General features: G+C 61.0%; 1 protein-coding gene and 1 long non-coding RNA gene across 2 annotated transcripts in view; one reads left to right on the top strand and one right to left on the bottom strand.

Moving 5' to 3' along the window:
- MYT1 (myelin transcription factor 1) overlaps positions 1-18,040 on the bottom strand; it is a 102,376-nt gene extending 84,336 nt beyond the window's left edge. The window contains exons 1-2 of the mRNA XM_030841598.3: positions 17,975-18,040; positions 521-595 (exon numbers count right to left, since the gene is read on the bottom strand). The gene's annotated coding sequence lies outside the window, so the exon portion shown is untranslated. The remainder of the gene's footprint in view (positions 1-520; positions 596-17,974) is intronic.
- On the top strand, positions 4,884-12,419 carry LOC132593537 (uncharacterized). The gene is made up of 3 exons (XR_009559166.1): positions 4,884-9,499; positions 9,692-9,781; positions 11,496-12,419. It is a non-coding gene; the product is annotated as an uncharacterized lncRNA (long non-coding RNA).

Below are 18,040 nucleotides of genomic sequence, written 5' to 3'. Positions count from 1 at the left end.
GCCCAGTGCGCCATCCTGCTTCAGCCGAGCTGGACTTGTTGGAAGGTCAAAAACCAGGCCAGCGTCCCCTAGGGCCACCCACGCGGCACGGGAGCGCAGGACAGACGCTCGTGTGCACTGTGTACATGCGGGGCTTGGGTGGTGGGGGCCAGATGCACAGAGCCCCGAGACCAGGCAAAGCCCTGGGGCCAGGCTCAAGGCGGCTGAGACTCCGCTGGAAACGCACGGTGCACAGAAGGGCTCCACACAGCTTGTCCCGCGCCCTCGCTGCTTGTCTCGCCCCCCAGCCCGACCCTGAGGGGGACCGAGAAACACGGGAAATACGCTGCCACTCGTATCTAAATCAAAGGCGACTCCGGACACCACATTAGGCTCCAAACTAACAAGGCAGCCTGCAGCGTCCCGGCGATGCCGTCGCCCTTTGCAAGGCCGAGCACCCGATCGCATCTGTAAAAAGCTGAGCTCTCCCCACGCCAGGGAGAAGGCAGACACACACGGAAAGCCAGAGCGGGAGGCTTACCTGGGAATCACCGCCTCTACCTCCGCCTTCACCCTGGAAGGATGGGTGGGCAGCTCCTGGCAGCCAAGCAGCGTCCTGTGAACAGAGGAGCCGGGGTTGGGCAACACAGGAATGAGCCCAGACCCACCCCCCACGCAGGGGAGGGGCCGCCACAGCCCGACTCCAGAGCCCATTGTGGGCTCGACCTCAGCCCAGGCCCGTCACCCTGAGGACCTCACAGCCCGCTGAGCCCGCCCGTCCCTGCAGCCACACCGGGGTGTTCCCGGGCTCCCAGCAGGCCTGATTCTCACCAACCTGAGCGAGCACCTTGGACGCCCTGGCCGTGCCACGCTTCCCACCCTCGAACGTAGCGGAAGCCTGGAGGGTTTGTGTGTGGCTGACTCTCCCCAAGAGACACGGGTCCCTTGGGAGGGTATCAGGGCACGGACCCAGGTTCCCCGAGCCACTCCTGGCACCTGGGGCATGTGTTCAACGTCTGTCAAATGAACAAACAGACGCCGATGGGCCCAACTGGTCCCGCGAGCTTCCTCAAGGCAGCTCACTCCGTCCTTCTCAGGCCCTGCGGCAGCCGCCCACAGGGGCCCCACTCCTCCCTGCCCCCGTGGCCGAGGCCCTGACGTCCTGCCATGGCTCTGAGGCTGTCCCCTGCGAGCCCCGGCCAGTCCTGTGCAGGTGCTCTCCCCTCAACCACAGCCAGCTCCCTAGGGGTCCCCCCAGAGGCCTCCCTGCCAACTGGTCCAGTCACCCAGCCCCGTGACCTCAGCCGTGACCAAGCTCCCTGGCGCGCCCCCGCCGTCCTCCAGCGCCTGCCCAGCCTCGGTACCCCTCGTGCCTGGACGGCTGCTCACTCAGTCTCCACACCGGGGGCCTGTGTGCCCCTGAAGGCCCAGAGCTCCCCTGGGCAGGTCAGCCTGGAAACCCCTGTGAGCGTCTGGGCCTCTGTGCGCCTCACGGAGCCTAGAGCAGGGGTGAGGAAGCCACGACCAGACACGGGAACCTCTGTGGCCCCAAACCACGAGGCGCCCCTCACACTGCCCCCAACCACTGCGAGGTCTGCGGACCCCCATGTTCGGGGTCACCCGCGTCTCAGTTCGCAACCCCTACCCAGGGTGGCCACAACGCCAAGTCCACGTTCCTGTAGCTGGAAGCAGGAGCCCCACAGCAGTGAGTCCTGCCACCACCCCCAAGCCCCTGGGGCACAGGGCCTGCAAGGGGCCACTGCACCCAGTGGGCTGGGGTGGGAGCTCCAGCTACCGTGTCCGCCGTGGGAGGGGCGGGGCTGAACCCCTGAGCAGTTCGACCCTCCAGGACTGACTGCTGGCCTGACCCCATGGTGGCCTCATGCAGACCACCCCGCAAGGGTATAGCGAACTAGCCGTCTCGGGGGCTTGGTGGGCGGGCTCCGGAGCCCAGCCAAGAGTGCTGGAGCCCCGAACCCCGGCCAGACCTCCAAGGGTCCGTAGATCTGGTTCTTGAGCCAGTGTTCAGAGGTGAAAGTTCTCAGCTCCCAGGGACCCTCCTAACCCTGACCCGGACCCAGCGCCCAGGCCAGCCCCTCGCCTGCATCGTTGCACCAAATCCCTCCTGCAACCTGTGAGCCAAGCTCCAGCGTCCCCGGCCACAGGGCAGGGCGCCAAGGCCCAGAGAAGGGTCCAGGCCTCCTGCCTCACGAACTCGCTCTCAGCCCTCAGCTCCGCTGTCCTGGGGCAAGAACCCAGGACAGGGAGAAGTGACAGCCGGCAGCAGAGGCGGGGCTGCACAGAGGGGACGTCTGTGAGTGTGCTGTGCGCGTCCACGTGTGTGCACGTCTGTATGGGCACATCTGTAGTCATGTGTCAGTGTGCACGTCTTGCACAAGAGTACGTGCACATTTATGTGTGTGCACACTTACGTGTGTGCCTGTCTGTGTGTGGTCACTGTGTGCACATCTGTGCATGTGTGCGTGTGCATACTGGCGTTTGCATATCTGTGTGTGTGTGTGTGTGTGTGTGTGTACTTGTGCGTGCACACACCATTCCTGCCCCCACGAAGGGCAGTGGTGCTGGAAGAAAGCCCAGAAGCTACAGGTCTAGCCCGTCACCCACAGGAGGGCCCCTGTGGACCCAGCCCCGTCAGCTGCCGTTTGGTGGGTGTGCACCGAGACTCAGGCCAAGGTCCACTGGTGCCCACCTCCCTCTCAGTTCAGCGCCCACTGTGCTGCCTACACCCCCTCCCCAGATTATGAGGCTTCCTCTACATGGGCCATGTGCTTCCCCCAGACCAAGGTCTCCTGGGTCTCAGCTCCCATCGGCCTTTGCACCTGCTGGCCACAGCAGGGACACCGTCCGGTTGCCCACGCGAGGGAACAGGCTGCATCTCAAGGTCTCCGCTCAAGCATCCCTCCTCCAGGGGCCTGCAGCCCTGCAGCCAGCCGGTCAGAGCCCCCTGCCCCGCACCTGTCCTGCACCTACCCGGGGCGTGGCCCCTGCACTGTCTCTCCGTGCCTCTCCCACTGAGCTAGAGGCCACGCGAGGCAGGCGTCTGGTCTGCTCTGCTCAGGGTGGGTGCCTGCGGGGTCTCTCCCCCAGACCTGCGCAGAGGCCGTGCAAGGCCCCGCCACAAGCTGCCTGCGGCCAGACTGCCTTCCACAGACGATGCGTCAAAGCATCTCATCCGCTGGCCTCTCCTTAGTGGTTCCTCATGTTTACCCTGAAACGTGGGGCCATTTGTTGGAAACTGCTTCATCAGGAAGTGAAAGACTTGTCATGGGAACAGCGAGCACAGGGAGAACGTGCTGGCCGTTAGCATCCCCCAAGACCCCTCCGCCCTCCCGTGTTTGTGCAGGAGCCTTGGCAGAGTGGGGAGGGAGAAGGAAGCAGCCCTCGCCGCCAGGAGGCCCTCAGCCCCAGAGCAGGCACAGCAGGTCAGAAAGGAGCTGCTGCTATCTTGAACTGATCATAGCTCCATGGGGGGTCCCACCCTTTCTCGTAGAATTCTACTGGGCTGTGAGATCAGCTCCCCTGTACCTCTCAGCGTACTTTCCTTGGGGAGCCCTCCCCTTGGGGTCACTCATCTGCTCAGTGGCAGCTGTGGAGACACAGGGCATGTGCTCCAGCCCAGTGTGATGGGACCCAGTGAAGGTTGCTGGTAGGTGTGGGCGTGGACAGCCAGAGCAGGACGGAGTGGCTGGACACAGGGGTCAGGCTAAGAGTTGGGGGTGGGCCAGTTCCCTTCGTTTCCAGACCGTCTCAGCTGTCCCTAGGGAACCCTCTCAGCCCCTTCCTTGGAGGAACAGGGAGGGCCCACCCCTCCCCATGCCCACGCCCAGCACCTCCCTCCACCCACCTGACAGCAGCCACTACCCATCAGGCCCTTTGGCTTCGGAATAAAACACAAGCCTCCACCTGCCCTCAGGCCTCAGCCCAGGCCCCCTCCCTGGCGCTGGGCCACACTCAGGAGGGTGGCTCCCTCCCCCTTCCCAGGGTGTGCCCCACCCAGCTCCTTCCTGGCAGCTTCCAGACTAGGTCAGGGCATCCTCAGAGTTCCCCCAGGCCGGGGCCCCTCCTCCTGGTGGCCTTTGTCACAGAGGGACCAAGTATTGTGGCATCATTTGTTCAGAATCCAACGCCTGGGGGAGGAGGGGGCAGCGGGGGCCTGTCGCACCCCGAGCCCAGCTCAGGGCCTGCCCAGTCTTGGGCCAGTGTAGACAGGTGAAGGAGGAAAGGACACGGTAGACTGCTGACCCCACACACATCTGAGGGAGGCTGCGCTGGCCGGGGGTCTCCCAGAGGAGGCTCCCAGCACAGGCTTTCTTTGAGAGGCTGGGGGAGTGTGGATGGGCAGGGCTGGAAGGCTTGCGGGGTGGGGGGTGGGGGGCGGTCCGACACAAAGGGTTCAGTCTGCAAAGTCAGACCCTGCACCTGCCCCGCCCCACCAAGCCCCGCGCCTGGAGGGGAGGCCCAGGCCTCCGAGCAGGGTGTCCGCAGCTCGAGGGGCCGCGTCCTCCAGGCGGCCATGGAGCCGGCCCAGAAGGCCTTTGCCGCGTGCGGGGGCACAGGGCCAGGCACCCACTTGCCCCGCTGCTCAGAGTGCAGAGCCCTAAACAGAGGCCACCCCGCCAAGGGGCCCCGGGAGGCCGTGGAGTGAGGTCAGAGGCTGGCACACTTCCCCCTACTCAGAAAACTGCTGCAGGCTCCTTCCCTGCGGCCAGAGACCACAGAGGCGGGAGCAGCTGTGACAGCCAGGAATGTCACAGACTTATGGCCTCAACACCAGAGAGCAGAGGTTTAACCCCCCTCCCTCCCAAAGGGACTGCGGAGGGACGGGGGAGGGAGAAGCAGAGAGGAGGGAAAGGGGAGAGGGAGGGAGGGGAAGTTGATGGGAGGGGGCCCTGAATTTGCACCCAGCACCCTGGCTCAGGGGCGAGCTTCTATCCGGCACCCTCACTTTGTCTCCTCTGCAAGCAGGGCCAGGCCCGGGGTCCCAGGGGAGACGGATTTCTGTCCCTTGTCCCTCCCCACTCACCTACTTCCAGTCTCAGCCATGTCGGGGTCTCTCCCCTGGGTTGCCCACCCTCCCCTCTGCAGACCCTCCAGGCTGCCAAGCTGGGGGACAAGGGGGGGGGCAGGAGTGCACTCAGCATCGCCCGCAGCGCGGCCTGACTGCCATTCTCCCTAATTGCTTTAAAGTTGTACTAATCGAACTGACTGAAAACAGAGCCTGGGAGGGTGAAGGAAGGGGAGGGTGGTGTTGAGGATTCAGTGGCCCATCCCCCAGGCCAGGCTGAGGCCTCTCAGCTGCCCAGGGCCTCAGCCAGGGCGGCTCTTTGTTTCCTGACCCCCGGCCTAGCCCGAGCCCCTGCCGGATTTGAAGGGGTCAGACTCAAACCCAGGGAGCGCCCCACCCCCGAACTGGACACAGGCCAGGGCTGCCTGGACACGACAGGACCCAGTCTCCTTACATGTGCAGGATCCGCGAGGGGGTTCGAGGCGCCACACCAGGCCCCGGGGCCTCACACAGCCCAGCCCCTGGTCCACCAACACCCTTGACGAGCATCCGTCCTCACCCATCAGTCACTGGCCCAGACGCCACAGCCCTCTGTTCACCACAGCACTTTGGTGTGGTCGTGACAGCTCTGCCCCTCACCCACCCAAGGGACTCAAAAAGCAGCTTGCGCCAGATGGTCCCTGGACCCCAAGGGGAGGGACCAGGACACGCGGGAAGGGGAGTGGGTAGGAAATGACCCTTCACCAGCTCAAAGCACAAAGGCGGGCATGGGGCTTTGTTTCCCCAGTGAGCGTGCATGCCTCCAGACCCTCGGTTAGCACACGGCCTACCACTCCCTTCCTAAGCCTCTCCTCGGACACGCGCACCCAACTGCCCAGAGGCGGTGGGCTTGCCCAGCCCAGGCGGCGCGGCTCCAGCCACGGCCACCAGGTGTCACTGTGGAACTCGGGACCTGCACAGCCCTGTGGACTGGCTCCCGGTCCCACCAGTGAGCCAGCAGTCCCGGCGCCCAGGCTGCCGCAGGGCCAGGGGTCCTGACTCTGATCGGAGTAAGCCTGGCACGGAGCCAAAGCCTGGGGGCTCCCCGCGTGGCCCCACCGTGTGCCGCCCACTGGTCTCCAGGCCCTGTTTTGAACCTGGGCTTTCCCTTTCCCTGGAGTGAGCCCCTGGGGTTAGGGGCCCTGGAGTCCTTTCCCAGCAGCCAGCTTCGGTCTGGACACTCCCAACTCATCCACGTGGCTCTAATCGTGTTGGACCTAAGAAATGGAGGGGTTGGTGGGATGGGAATGGTCTCACTCCCTTTCCTCCCAAGAGGCTCCGGAGCAAATATGTCCCCCCGAGCCTGGCCTTGAAATATGTCTGGACCCCCAGCACGGAGGGGAGGCCCTCAGGGGAAGGTTTTTCAGGATCTGCACACAGGACGTACCCAGCCAATGTCTCTGTCCTGAGGTGCCTGGAGAGGACTCTAGAAAACCCACTCAGAAGGTCACTCAGAGCGTCAGACACCAAGGCCCAGCGGCTGTGTGGTGGGGGCAGGCGTCAGCGTGTCTGCGTGATGGCAGGGAGGCCCATTCCACCCAGAGGGTCTACCAGCTCTGGCTTCACTCTGCTTCAGCGCCACACGGCTCGCCCCGGGGCCAGCCTGCAGAGAAGCCGTGGGCAGGAGGGGACCAGAGCCCCTGAGGGGCCCAGCCTAGGGAAGGGTCCTCACCACGCCCAGGACACAGGCAGTGGTCAGGATGGGACAAAGGTATGAAGAGATGTGACGCCTACCTCTGCTCCCTACAGGAGCGCCTCCTGGGGGTGAAGGTAGGGGCTGAGCACTAGGGTCCCTGCCTAAGGGAAGAGTGAATGCTGGGGACCCAGGTGTCAGCTGTATGTAATTCCCGGTCTTGTGGAGAGATGGGTGGGGAGACCCCGACAAGCGGAGGGGCTGCAATAAAGACGGGGAGAGAGGGGGGCGAGGCCTGCTGGGCTCTGTGTCTGGGGAGCCGGAGGAGGGGGAAGGTAGGGACGGCTCAGCGGGGCCATCCTGCAGGGCCTCCACTGCTGTGCCTGGTCACGAGAGACGCTCAGAGCAGGGATGGCAGGTCAGAGTGTGCTCGGGGGCTGAGAGGGGCGCCCCCAGGGGTGGGCGGGCATGGCCTTGGGCCGGTGGGCCTGGAGGACAGCTGCAGCGGGCTTTGGGAGCTCGGAGGCAGGGAGCCGCATGACGAGCTGATTGGCAAGTGAGTAAACAGCGGCGCTTGATGAAAAAATGTTCACGGTGCAATTAGCAGCTGCGCCGTAAATAAAAGTTTAACTGTGTTTATTACAAACTTGTTGAGCCGCAGGAAGCAGCTCTCCGTGGCGGAGCCGGTCTTGAAAACTCTGTTTACTCGGTGAAACGTCTCGTGTGCGACGCATAATTAAGTGCACTCTCAGCCTTGGAAGGTGATCTTTCTTCAGCTCTCCAGCCCTCTCTACCCCATCTCTCTGTATCCAGCCCTATTCTGAGCGGTACCAGGCCCCTGAAGCCTGGACGGAGAGGAAATGACCCCTCCCAGGACCCCCACGGCCTCTGCTCCTAGACGCTGGGCTGTGACGCAGGTGACGTGCCCCTGGGCTCCAGGTTCCCAAAGTGTCCTTCCAACTGGATGTCCACCTGGCCCTCGCGACCTTCCCCAGATGCCTTTGCCCGGTACTCTTCCCTTCTCCTTAGCTTTTCCTCCTACTGAGGTCCGCCTGGAACCCTCACAGCCCTCCCACTGCCGGCCCACTCCCTCCGTCGGCTGGGGTCAGCTTCCTTTGCACACTGGCACCTCATCCCAGCCCCCATACCCGTTTTTTGCATTTTAAGCATGGAAATGTTCAAACACATAGAGACGATACACACTCGGGACTCTACCATCCTCCCCAGAGGGAGCATCTCTGAAATGGGCCTGTATCATCTCTGCATGTCTTCACTGGTTTACCATCTACATACACATCCGAGACCAACGCGTAACACTCCTTGCAGATTAGTTAATGTGATCACACAGAACAAGACCCTTTGCAACCTGCCTTTACCGGTCAGCACTGCTGTTGAGGAGTATCAGAGCTGACCTGGCTGATTTTAACCCCTGTGTGGCATTGTACGGCATGAGTAACGCACACCTCTGTGTCTTCCTGCTGAGGGACACCCAGGTCCACTTTTCTGTCATGAGAAATCCATTTTTAATGACCCCGTCTCCTTGCTGCTGGGTGCAGCCAATGACCCTGGGTGCCTCAGGTAGCCCTGCTGCACAGACAAGGCCCTCCAGGGCTCGAGCTAGATGCGTTCCCCACGCCGCAGCAGTCACTCGCGTCCACCCACTCACGCTTGGAGTAGCTGAGTTGTCCCCTTCGCCAACCTCATGTGTTTCCCAGGTGACCAGTGAGGCAGGAGCTGTAGCGACAGCCTCAGGGACCGGCGGGAGGGACCACACACTCATGTTTCCGATCGGGCGGCCAAGGGCCCAGGACTTCAGGCCAGTAAGGAGGGCAGGAGAGGCTCGTCCTGTGCCTGGAACGTTCTGCCCTTTCACACCCGCTGACGTCGCTGCCCCCGCCCCCCAGGAGGGTTGCAAGGATCACTCAGCACCCATAGGGCCGCTTCTTCATCTGGGGAGAGACGGAGGCAGCGAGCAGGTCCCCCCGAAAGCAGCTTTCCACTGCCAGTCTCTCTGGGAAGCTCGTCTCTGCACAGCCTGTGTTGCCTTTTTTCTATTCACTGGTGATTTTCTTGTTGATCTGTAAGTATTTCCCCATACTGGGGGGTAACCCTTGCTGGGTAAACAAATTCCACATCCAGTTGGGGCTCCCCTCTTTCCTTCGGTCACACTTTACACCCTAACCCCTGAACCTGCTCCCCACGTGGTCCCCCTGCCTGCAGCACGGGGTCCCTGGACCTCCTCCGGGAAGAGCTGCCCCTCGGCACTCTGTGCGGCACACGTTCTGGATGTTTTCTAGAACTTTTCATCATAGAAGGAAAGGGGCGATGTTGCCACCCCAGAAAGCAGGAGAGACAAGCACTTTTTGGTGTCCTGAGGCAGGCTGTGCACGTTTGTGTCTCTCCCCGCAGGCAGGGGTGCCTGGAGGAGGGTGGAGTGTGGGGAGGGCTGGCCAGAGACCTGGGAGTTGAGCGTGTCTGAGGTCCCCAGGGCAGGACGAGAGAAGGAATCCGCTCGCAGCCAAGCCACCCCCACTCCTGTCCCTGCCCCTGTCCTCCCCACCCCAGATGGACCTTCCGAGCCCCCAGCAGCCCTGCACTCTTCCACTCCACTTTCTGGGCACTGACACCTATTGTGGACATGTCTGTCCCCCCAGACTGTGGGCTCTGCGAGTGCAGGGCTCGCACCTGTTTGTAAGTAAACGCGTTTATCTCCAGCCACAAGTGGCTATACCGGCCCACAGGTGCACCCGCCTTCCCCCCAGCGTCCGGTCAGAGGGCCACCAAGCACAGCGCTCATCGAGCCTGAGGACGATGGCAGAAAGGTGAGCTGTCCCTTTAATTTCTTCCCAGGCAAAGCCTCCAGGCTACAAAAACAACATTTTAATTTAAATTTCGATTCCACACTCATTCACTGGGCAGCTCTGAGCAGGGATTTCATTAAAGGCTTTAATAGATGTTATAGGACTTGTCACATCCGGAAGGTGATGGAGCAAATGCATTTTCTCTGCTTCCAGAATTTCAACAGCGACTCAGAAAACAAATTTACCGTGAAAATGCAGAGCAATCAGCCTCGTACCAACAAGGAGGAAGGAGCCTCACTCCAGGTAAACGGCGCACGGGTGACCCGCCCTCACTGCCCCAGACACCAGGGCCACAGCCACCATGGAAATCAGATGATGGTCGAGGCCCAGGGTGTGCAGAGGACTTTGTCTGGAACGAGAGCACGAGGGGGTTCCCCTGTGGCAGCATGCCCAGCAGGACGGAGCCAGACACCTCGCCTGGGAGCCGGCGGCACGGTGGGCAGGGCTCCCCTCTGTGTCCACAGGTCCCTTGGTCTGGGGCAGGGGAAGCAGCTTGAATTCTGACCTTTCCCGCAGGACCCCGGGGCCTCAGACGGGGGGTGGCTGTGGGACAGATGCCACTTAGCTCAGCCACATCAGAACAAAGATACACAGGGAGGTGGTCAGCTCATAAAGATTTGTCCAGACTGCCCTGCTGTTAAAACTGAGAGCCTGGAAACACCCCATCCAGGCAAACCAGGCTCAGCCCCTCAGCCCGCCGTCCGGGTCCCCGAATTCTGCTGTCACCAGAGAACCAATCTCTGTCCTTGCATGCCCCTCCCCAGCCAGGGCACTGGTAGCCTGCGGGGTGGGCCTCCTGTGGTCCTGGACCCCCCTCCCCACAGCCGCCCCAGGGAACCTTCTCCTTTAACCTGGCCAGGAACTGTGGGGCACCCCTCTGCACACCACCTCCCACACTGCCCCCACTCTGTTGCATGCCACCCTCAGTGGCCCTGGGTCCCCTGCTCCCCGCCCACCAGGGCGCAGTCATCAGCGGCTCCTACAGGACAACGGTCAAGCCTCTCTCTCTGGGTCTGCAGCAGACCCAGGCTCCTCCCCCCATCCCCGCATCTGCAGGTCAGGGCCCCGCCCACGAGGACCTCGCCCACCTGGACCCTGAATTTCTAACAGTTAGGGCCGGTGTTCAGGGCATTATCAAAGCAGGGTACCAAAAACAATTGTTTTAATAATTGGGCTTTTTCTCCCAGAAGTTTCCAAACTGTCGTCCTGGGGCAAATCACCAATGCTCAGGACTTTGTTACACCAACTTACGCCTTAACGTTGTTCTAATGTTGAATTTTATGTCAAGGAGCACCCTAACTCTTTGGGTGTGCTGAACGAGTGAACGAGCAAATGAGTGAAGGACAGAGGGGGCAGCAAGGGGCCCTCATTCTGGTCCCCCCTTTGGGAGGAGGGGGGACCCCTCCCCAGCCCCACAGACCCTGCTCTGTTCAGCTCCACACGCCAGCCTCAAGCCCCACCGCCCCAAAGACCAGCTTACTGGGCAGTCCCAGGCAGGAAAGGCCATCACAGACGGGTCTAGCTTGCGGTCAGCTCATTTCACACGGGCCCTTCCCCTCGGCCTCCGAGCCCTCTAGCCCCTCACTCCACCCTGCACCCTGGGGGCTCTATCCAAGTCCCCTGGGGAGCCCTCAAACCACCCATTCCCAAGTCAGTGTGTTGGCACAATAACTCGTTCACCATCCCGTGCTGACGTGTCTGGCGTCCAGCCAGTCCCACCCTGCCCAGAGCTGGAGGTGACCTGCAGGTGTGCCAGTGGACCGCCTGCCTCTGGTCTGTCCGACGGGGAGCCCCCAGGAGAGCAGGGCGCAGTCCTCCCTGCATGGGCCTCCCGCTGGGCACGTTCTCGGGTCCCCTCAGCTCTAAGGGTGGACCCCACTTCTCACTAGTGGTTTCTCTACCCCCTGCCCACACCTTAATCCCTTTGTTCAGCTCTCCTCAAATTTCCCAATTTCAGGATGACGTCTGTCTGCTACTGGACCCTAACTGACACAGATCCCTAACTCGGAGCTTATACCAAAGTAAGTTCTAAACGGGTCAAAGATGTAAATGTTTAAAAATAACCATAAAAGTACCGGAAGGAGGAATGCAGAGCATATTACGGGCTCACAAAACCAAACTGTAAAATTACATGATTTAAAATTCTCTACACAGCACAACTACTTTAAAACAAAGCAAAAGTCAAATAACAGACGAGGAAAAATATTTGCAAGTATCTAGGGATAAAGCCTTACTATGTAAAGAGCCTGTCCAATCAATAAGACAAGGCCCGACAATCCAATACAAAAAACCGGGTCAAGGCTGTTTACAGAACAAGGGAAAATATAACTTTAAAATAAATTAAAAGTTGTTCAACCTGACTCATGGTACGAGAAATGCAATTCTGAACAGCAGAGTTGCTCTTAGACTGCAAAGATCCAAAGGTTTCCTAACACAGCTATGCTGGGAGGCTATGGTGGACAAACCACTCGACTCACTGACGTGGGCAGGTATGGGGCGAGCTCTGCGGAGGGCAATGTGGCAGCAGATCTTTCAAAGTGAAGACTGCCCCGCACGTGCAGGAGTCTATCCTAAAGCCTGCCCGCCACTTGAAAAGGCACAGGTTCAGGGACATCATTGGCGACACTGTCCATGAGGAAAAGACCACCTAAATGTCCATCAGCAAGGGCTAACCAACACTGTGGACGGGACTACCCTGCCCCATGTGGACAGGCACGTGGGAGTGTGGTGTCTGTGATGCTTAGAATGGCCTGGAGGCCCACAGGCCACTGATGGAGGGACCACAGGTCCCTGGGGCTGAGGAGCAGGGGAGGGGGTTCTTTTTCACCACGTCCCTCCTTGTTGGGCCATTTTCTCTTGAATCATCTGCATGTACGGCCTATTTCACCCCACAAAAAATAAAAATAAAATATATTAAAATATTTAAATACACATTAATTCCCAATCCTGTAGCTTATCCACTCAGGATAAGACGCTCTGACCCTGGGGCCCGGGGATGGGGACCCCCAAGTAATTCTGAAGTGTTGGTGGCCCGGGCTGGGGGCAGCCTCTCTGAGAGTCTATGGGCGTGTTCCGCCCACCCCACAGAGGGGCCCCAAGAACGCTGGCGGCTGTCCTGAGGGCGAACGCGGCGAGACGCTGCCCCGCTCTCGGGGCACACGGTCAGGGGACCCAGGGGGGTCTCCAGGACCCTGTTGAAATGGGGTTAGGGTTCGGGTCACCTAGGCCCAGTCCTGTGTGGTCGGGCTCACTGTGAGGGCCCTTTCTGGAACAGCCGTGGATCCCGGGGACGAAATGTGGCCTGACACGCCCCACCAGACCCCGGGGCTCCACCAGCGCAGACAGAGCTCAGGCCGGGGTATCATGAGGACGGGCAAGGAGGAGGGTCGCCACAGGATGTGAGAGAGGGGCCAGGGCAGGCCTGGCTGGGGAGGACATGGCCCCAACCAGGGCTGCCAGTGCCCCCCTGGCCCACAGACCCGGCTCTGCCCGGGGCGCAGGCCCAGCCAGAGGCCTCAGAGCAGCCGTGAGTAGACACGGGAGACATGCTTCTACACGGCAGGGTCTGCACTGCAGCCAGTGTGTCTATACTGCAGAGGGTCCTCCCTGCATCTCACCCAATGCATCCACCTTGCAACGCACACACAGCGACACACCTACACTGCAGTGCACTCATCCTCCAGTGCGTCCACCCCGGCTGCATCCACCGCGTGATCTGTCTACAAACACACGTGTGTCCACACATGCGCACATCTAAGCCACCCTCAAGGCCCAGCCTTCTTCCACACGGCCTCCCCTGGTCTCCCTACAGGAGCCTCTGCACAGACACCCACCCTGCTCTCGGCCCGGGAGTTAGCACACAGCGAGTGAAATAATCGCTTTTGACTCGAGGGCCAAGATTTTACCTTCAAAAATTTACCCTTTAACACTTTCTAGAATTAGTTGGTTTTTGGTTTTTGTTTCAAAAGCCTCATGCTGCCTTCAGGGAAAATGTCCAAACTCCTCCCAGTGACACACCCGCACCCCACCACATCCCCACCTCCCCCTCCGTCCTGGACCAGGCTGCCCCTTCCACCAGGCTCCGCCTTTCCTGTAGGCCCTGCACTGCCTCCTTCCCTGTTTGGAGTGCCCCCCCACCCCCCACCCCCCACCCCCCGCGCGCACGCGCACTGTTTGTGTTTCCTGGCCCCCCTACCAGCCCTAGCAAAAGCCCACAGACTGGGGGGCTTAAAACAACAGAGATTTATTCTCTCACAGTCTGGAAGGCAGGTTTCCAAAATCAAGGTGCGGACAGGGCCACCCTCTCTCCAAGGTGCGGGCAGGGCCACCCTCTCTCCAAGGTGCGGGCAGGGCCACCCTCTCTCCAGAGGCTACAGCTGAGGCTCCTTCCTGCCTCTTCCGGCTTCTGATGACCCCACATGTTCCTTGACTGGTAGACACATCGCCCCAATCTTTGCCTCTGTCATCACCTGGCATTCTTCCTGTGTCTTCTGTGTCTGTGTCCAAATTTCCCTCTTTTAATAAGGACTTGACTGCAACTGGTCACATCTGCAGAGACCTGACTTCCAAATGAGGTCGCCTTCACAGGGACTGGGGGTCAGGACTTCAACACGGCTTTCTAGGGACACAATTCACCCCACAGCAATCATTAATGAAGAAAGCAGTAACATTTTACAACCCAGATCAAAGAAGAATCCAAACCACAGACACATCCACGGGCAGCCCAGAATCCTGAAATGCACTTGTAAGTACAAGCAACACCGGTCAGTACCCAAAGGGCAATCATCAGCCGCTTTCCACTGGACGAAATTAATTTGCATTTCTATGAACAAGAATTGTTTACATTACTATCAATCTTCTGCCATTGGAGAGCTATAAACAGGTCAAAGATAATGAAAGGCAGAAAATCTGGAAGAGTGAGCCAACGGGACACCCAATATATTTTTTGACATTTCAAAGTCTTTTGCAATTTATCCTGACAAAATTTCAAAGACACACAAAAATAGAGAGAAGAACACCCGTACCGCCCACGTGGGCATTGCCAAACTCTAAGACCAGCTCCGGCCACCTTTGTTTTGTCTATTCTACACCCACATCCGCAAGATCATCTTGACGCAAGTCCCAAACACAATCACATCATTTCATTCATGAGTGTTTCGATGAGTAGCGTCTGTAAAGGCTTTCAGAGAGAGACAGGACGTGATCCTACTGGCTTTTAGAAAAATCACTCTCGTTGCCAGCTAGAGAAGGGACTAAAGGAAGAGCCCAGAAGGAGGCAGCAGGGAGAACTCCACCACACCACACACACATGCACACGTGCGTGCACACAAAACATGCAGTGTGTGCACGCGTGTGGCTGCACCGCACATGCGCGCACGCGCACAGGTCCACACGCAGGCATGCACACCGCACGTGCACGCGCACCACAGGTGCCTCTGCATACTTGCGTGCCCACCACACGAGCCCCCCTACTTGGATGACACCTCCACACAGAAATATCAGGTCCCCAGAGCCCCTCAAGCTATGCAGGCCTGAGCCCCGCGGCTGCCCGCAGGCTCCTGCCTCACCTGTCTAACCTCCCGGCTCCAAGCAGCCTCCGGCCACCCAGACTTCTCTCCAGCCTCCGAAGACCCCCAGCTCCTCTCCTCTGCTATCTGGAAATGTAGGATTTGGCCACACAGCATTGCCCTCCGGGCTCCCCGCTGACCCTGCGCAGCTGAGCAGGAAGCCAACTGAGGCTTCAGGCGGGGACCAAGTCCAGGCACCCCCCCAGGGGCCCAGGTTAGTTTAGACACAGGAGACCCACTAAGCTCCTCCCCACAGACCTCTGCACCTCCCCCATCACCATGTCAGCTGGCAGCTGAGAGAACAGCCTAGGTCTCCCAGCACCAGGGCTCCCCTTCTTCCTGTTCTCGGGGCATCCACAGCTTCCCTCCAAGCCACACCCCCACGTTCAGCCAGTCCATCCCCAGGCCCTGCCTGCCAGGGCTCTCCTCCCCAGCAGGCTGGGGTCTTAGCAGCTCCCTTTCCCACCAGCCACCTGCTGCCAGCCTCCACCCTTCCGTCCACCTTCTGCCCAGCAGCCGGAATGACTGTTTTGAAACGCAATGTGACCGTGTCACTGCTCTGCCTAAAACCCTCTTCAGCCCCAGGTCCCCTCCCAGTGCAGCCCTGCCTGCCCGGCGGCCTCAGCGCCCCCCCAGCGCCAGCCTCTGCCGCGGCCCCACATGCTCCTCCACCCCTCCCGGAACGCCAGGAGCACAGCTCAGGGGCCACCTCTCAGGGCTGGCCCGTCCAGACCAGCCTCTAGCATGACGAAGGCCGATTCCAGATGGGGCGTCCCCGAATCCCTGGGGAGTGCACACCGGGGTTGACTGAAGCCCTGCCACCGAGCCTGGGGTTCCACCATGGGGCCTTCGCTGGGCGTGTCCAGGCTAGACTTTGGGAAGGGTGGTGAGGCTCCTGGGCCCGGTCACAGACATCCCCCTGGGCCACCCCCCAGGCCATCGGTCCCAAATCCTCGGCAGCAGTGCTCAGAATTGGCCACTGGGGGTCAGGGTTGAGCTGCACGATGAGAACCCGGCTCAGCTAGAAATGGAGAGACCCCACCCACCCACCCAGCCCTGGGGAAAATGGCTACCCCCGCGTGGTCAGGCAGAGCTGATCCGGGAGGGCCTCTTGGAAGAGGGGGGCTTCGAGGTGCTTCCCTCACGGCAGACCTCCACACCTCGGGCGAGCGGCTGGCCGCCGGTTTTCCCGGTTCCCTGCACAGGCTGGTGACCCCCTCACGTGCCTCCTCCAGGAATTTCTTTCTGCCTGCAGGTCTCGACCACTCAGCAGCCTCCTGTCCCACTCACAGCTGACGTGAGGCCAGAGTTCACTCCAAGCCCCCATCTAGCTGCCCGAGCCCAAGGCTGAAACCCCGGCCCAGGCCCAGAGCAGCAGGGCAGGTGGGACCGGGCGGGGCTCCTTCCAGCATCAAAGGCACTGGGTGGGGCAGAGCCCTTGCCCGCATCAGCTCAGCTCAACCTCTCCACATTCTGAGGCAGGAAAAGTATGATCCCCATTGGACAAGCGAGGAAATGGAGGCTCAGAGGTGCTGAGTACCTCACCCTGGGTCCTCAACGGCAAGGGCAGAGCTGGCTCCAGACCCGCTCTCCCGACCGCCGCCTGGAGGTGTGGGCAGACCTCAGGTGACACCTGTCGCCACAGCACGAGTGCCAGCTCTACTCAAGCCCACACTCCTCCACCCTGGGAAGGAAGCCGGGCTCGGAGTCTCCAGCCGCTCTAGCGTCTGCCAGGCTCCTGAGCGCGCCGCGGGGGTTGGCACCGGGGCCAGCCCCTGGGCGTCCGCCCATGGACACTGCTGACGGCGGCAGCTCCCTCGGGAGCGACACCCGCCTGTTGCTCAAGGATGGCACCTGCCAGGGGACCCCCCACCAGAGCCTCCTGCTGTCGCCTGTGAAGTGGGGCCAGAGCAGCCCTGCCTCCTGGGTCACCGTGGGATGGAGAAAGCACGGATGTGCCAGGGCTCCGCCAGTGCCTGGCACCCAGCAGGCATTGAAACCAGAGGAGACAGACCAAGGGGATCAGCAGAGGTGCCTCAGGCCTGGGTGGAAATGGGGGACAGGGGTTGTCTTCTGGCCGAGCCCAGGCCTGGCCACACCAGGCAGCCTCCCCTGGGGGGCAGCATCCTCTCACGCCCCCTCCCTCCCCAGACAGGCCCCCGCTGGTAAGTGGTTTGTCCAGGACCAAGGCGTTTCCTGGAACGTGGACGTTCAGTGCTGAAACGTGGACAGTCACAGGTAAACTGGGAGGGCCGGCCACCCGCCTTCCCAAAAAGGGGACATTGGAGGTCACAGGGTCACGGGCAGAGAGGCTCTCGAGGGGACACAAAGTGGACACCGGGAAATGTCCCTCAATGAGACCTGTTGGGACAGGGTTGCCATGGTGACAGGAGCACCCACACATGGGCCGGGGCGGGTGGGAACTGGCCCTGCTGCTGACTCACCAGGGCTGGGTGGGGGGCCCACAGCCTCCTCCGGACCCAGCAGTGCCTGGAGCACCAAGAGGCCCGGGAAGGAAAGACACACAGGTCCTGGCTCCAGACGCGGTTCTGAGGACGCAGCGACCACACTCCGGGCCTCAGTCCAGCAAGGACATAGAGAAGAAGCCCATGAAGTACCTGCAGGGCCTCTGGGCACAAGAAGGTGGCCCTGCCCGGGGCAAGAGGCCCCCAGGCAGCCGGGTCCTGGCTGACACCGCCACACGCCAACCACTTCCTCCATGCCCAGGCTGGTCTGGGCTCTGCTCTGCTCCGAGGGGGAGCCATGGACTCCCTGCCCACAGCCCCTGCTGACCCCGATCTCCCCTCAGGGGCCCTCCCAGCCCACGTCGGCCCCTCCCAAGACACCCTCGCGCAGTCCAGCCTCTGACCTCCTCTCCAGCACTGCCAAGTCCACCACCACGGCACGAAGGAGCTGTCTGCGCAGGCAACGTCCC

This window comes from Globicephala melas, chromosome 15 (assembly GCF_963455315.2).
Source record: "Globicephala melas chromosome 15, mGloMel1.2, whole genome shotgun sequence".
Taxonomy (NCBI): domain Eukaryota; kingdom Metazoa; phylum Chordata; class Mammalia; order Artiodactyla; family Delphinidae; genus Globicephala; species Globicephala melas.
This window is presented reverse-complemented; position numbering and strand designations above follow the sequence as displayed.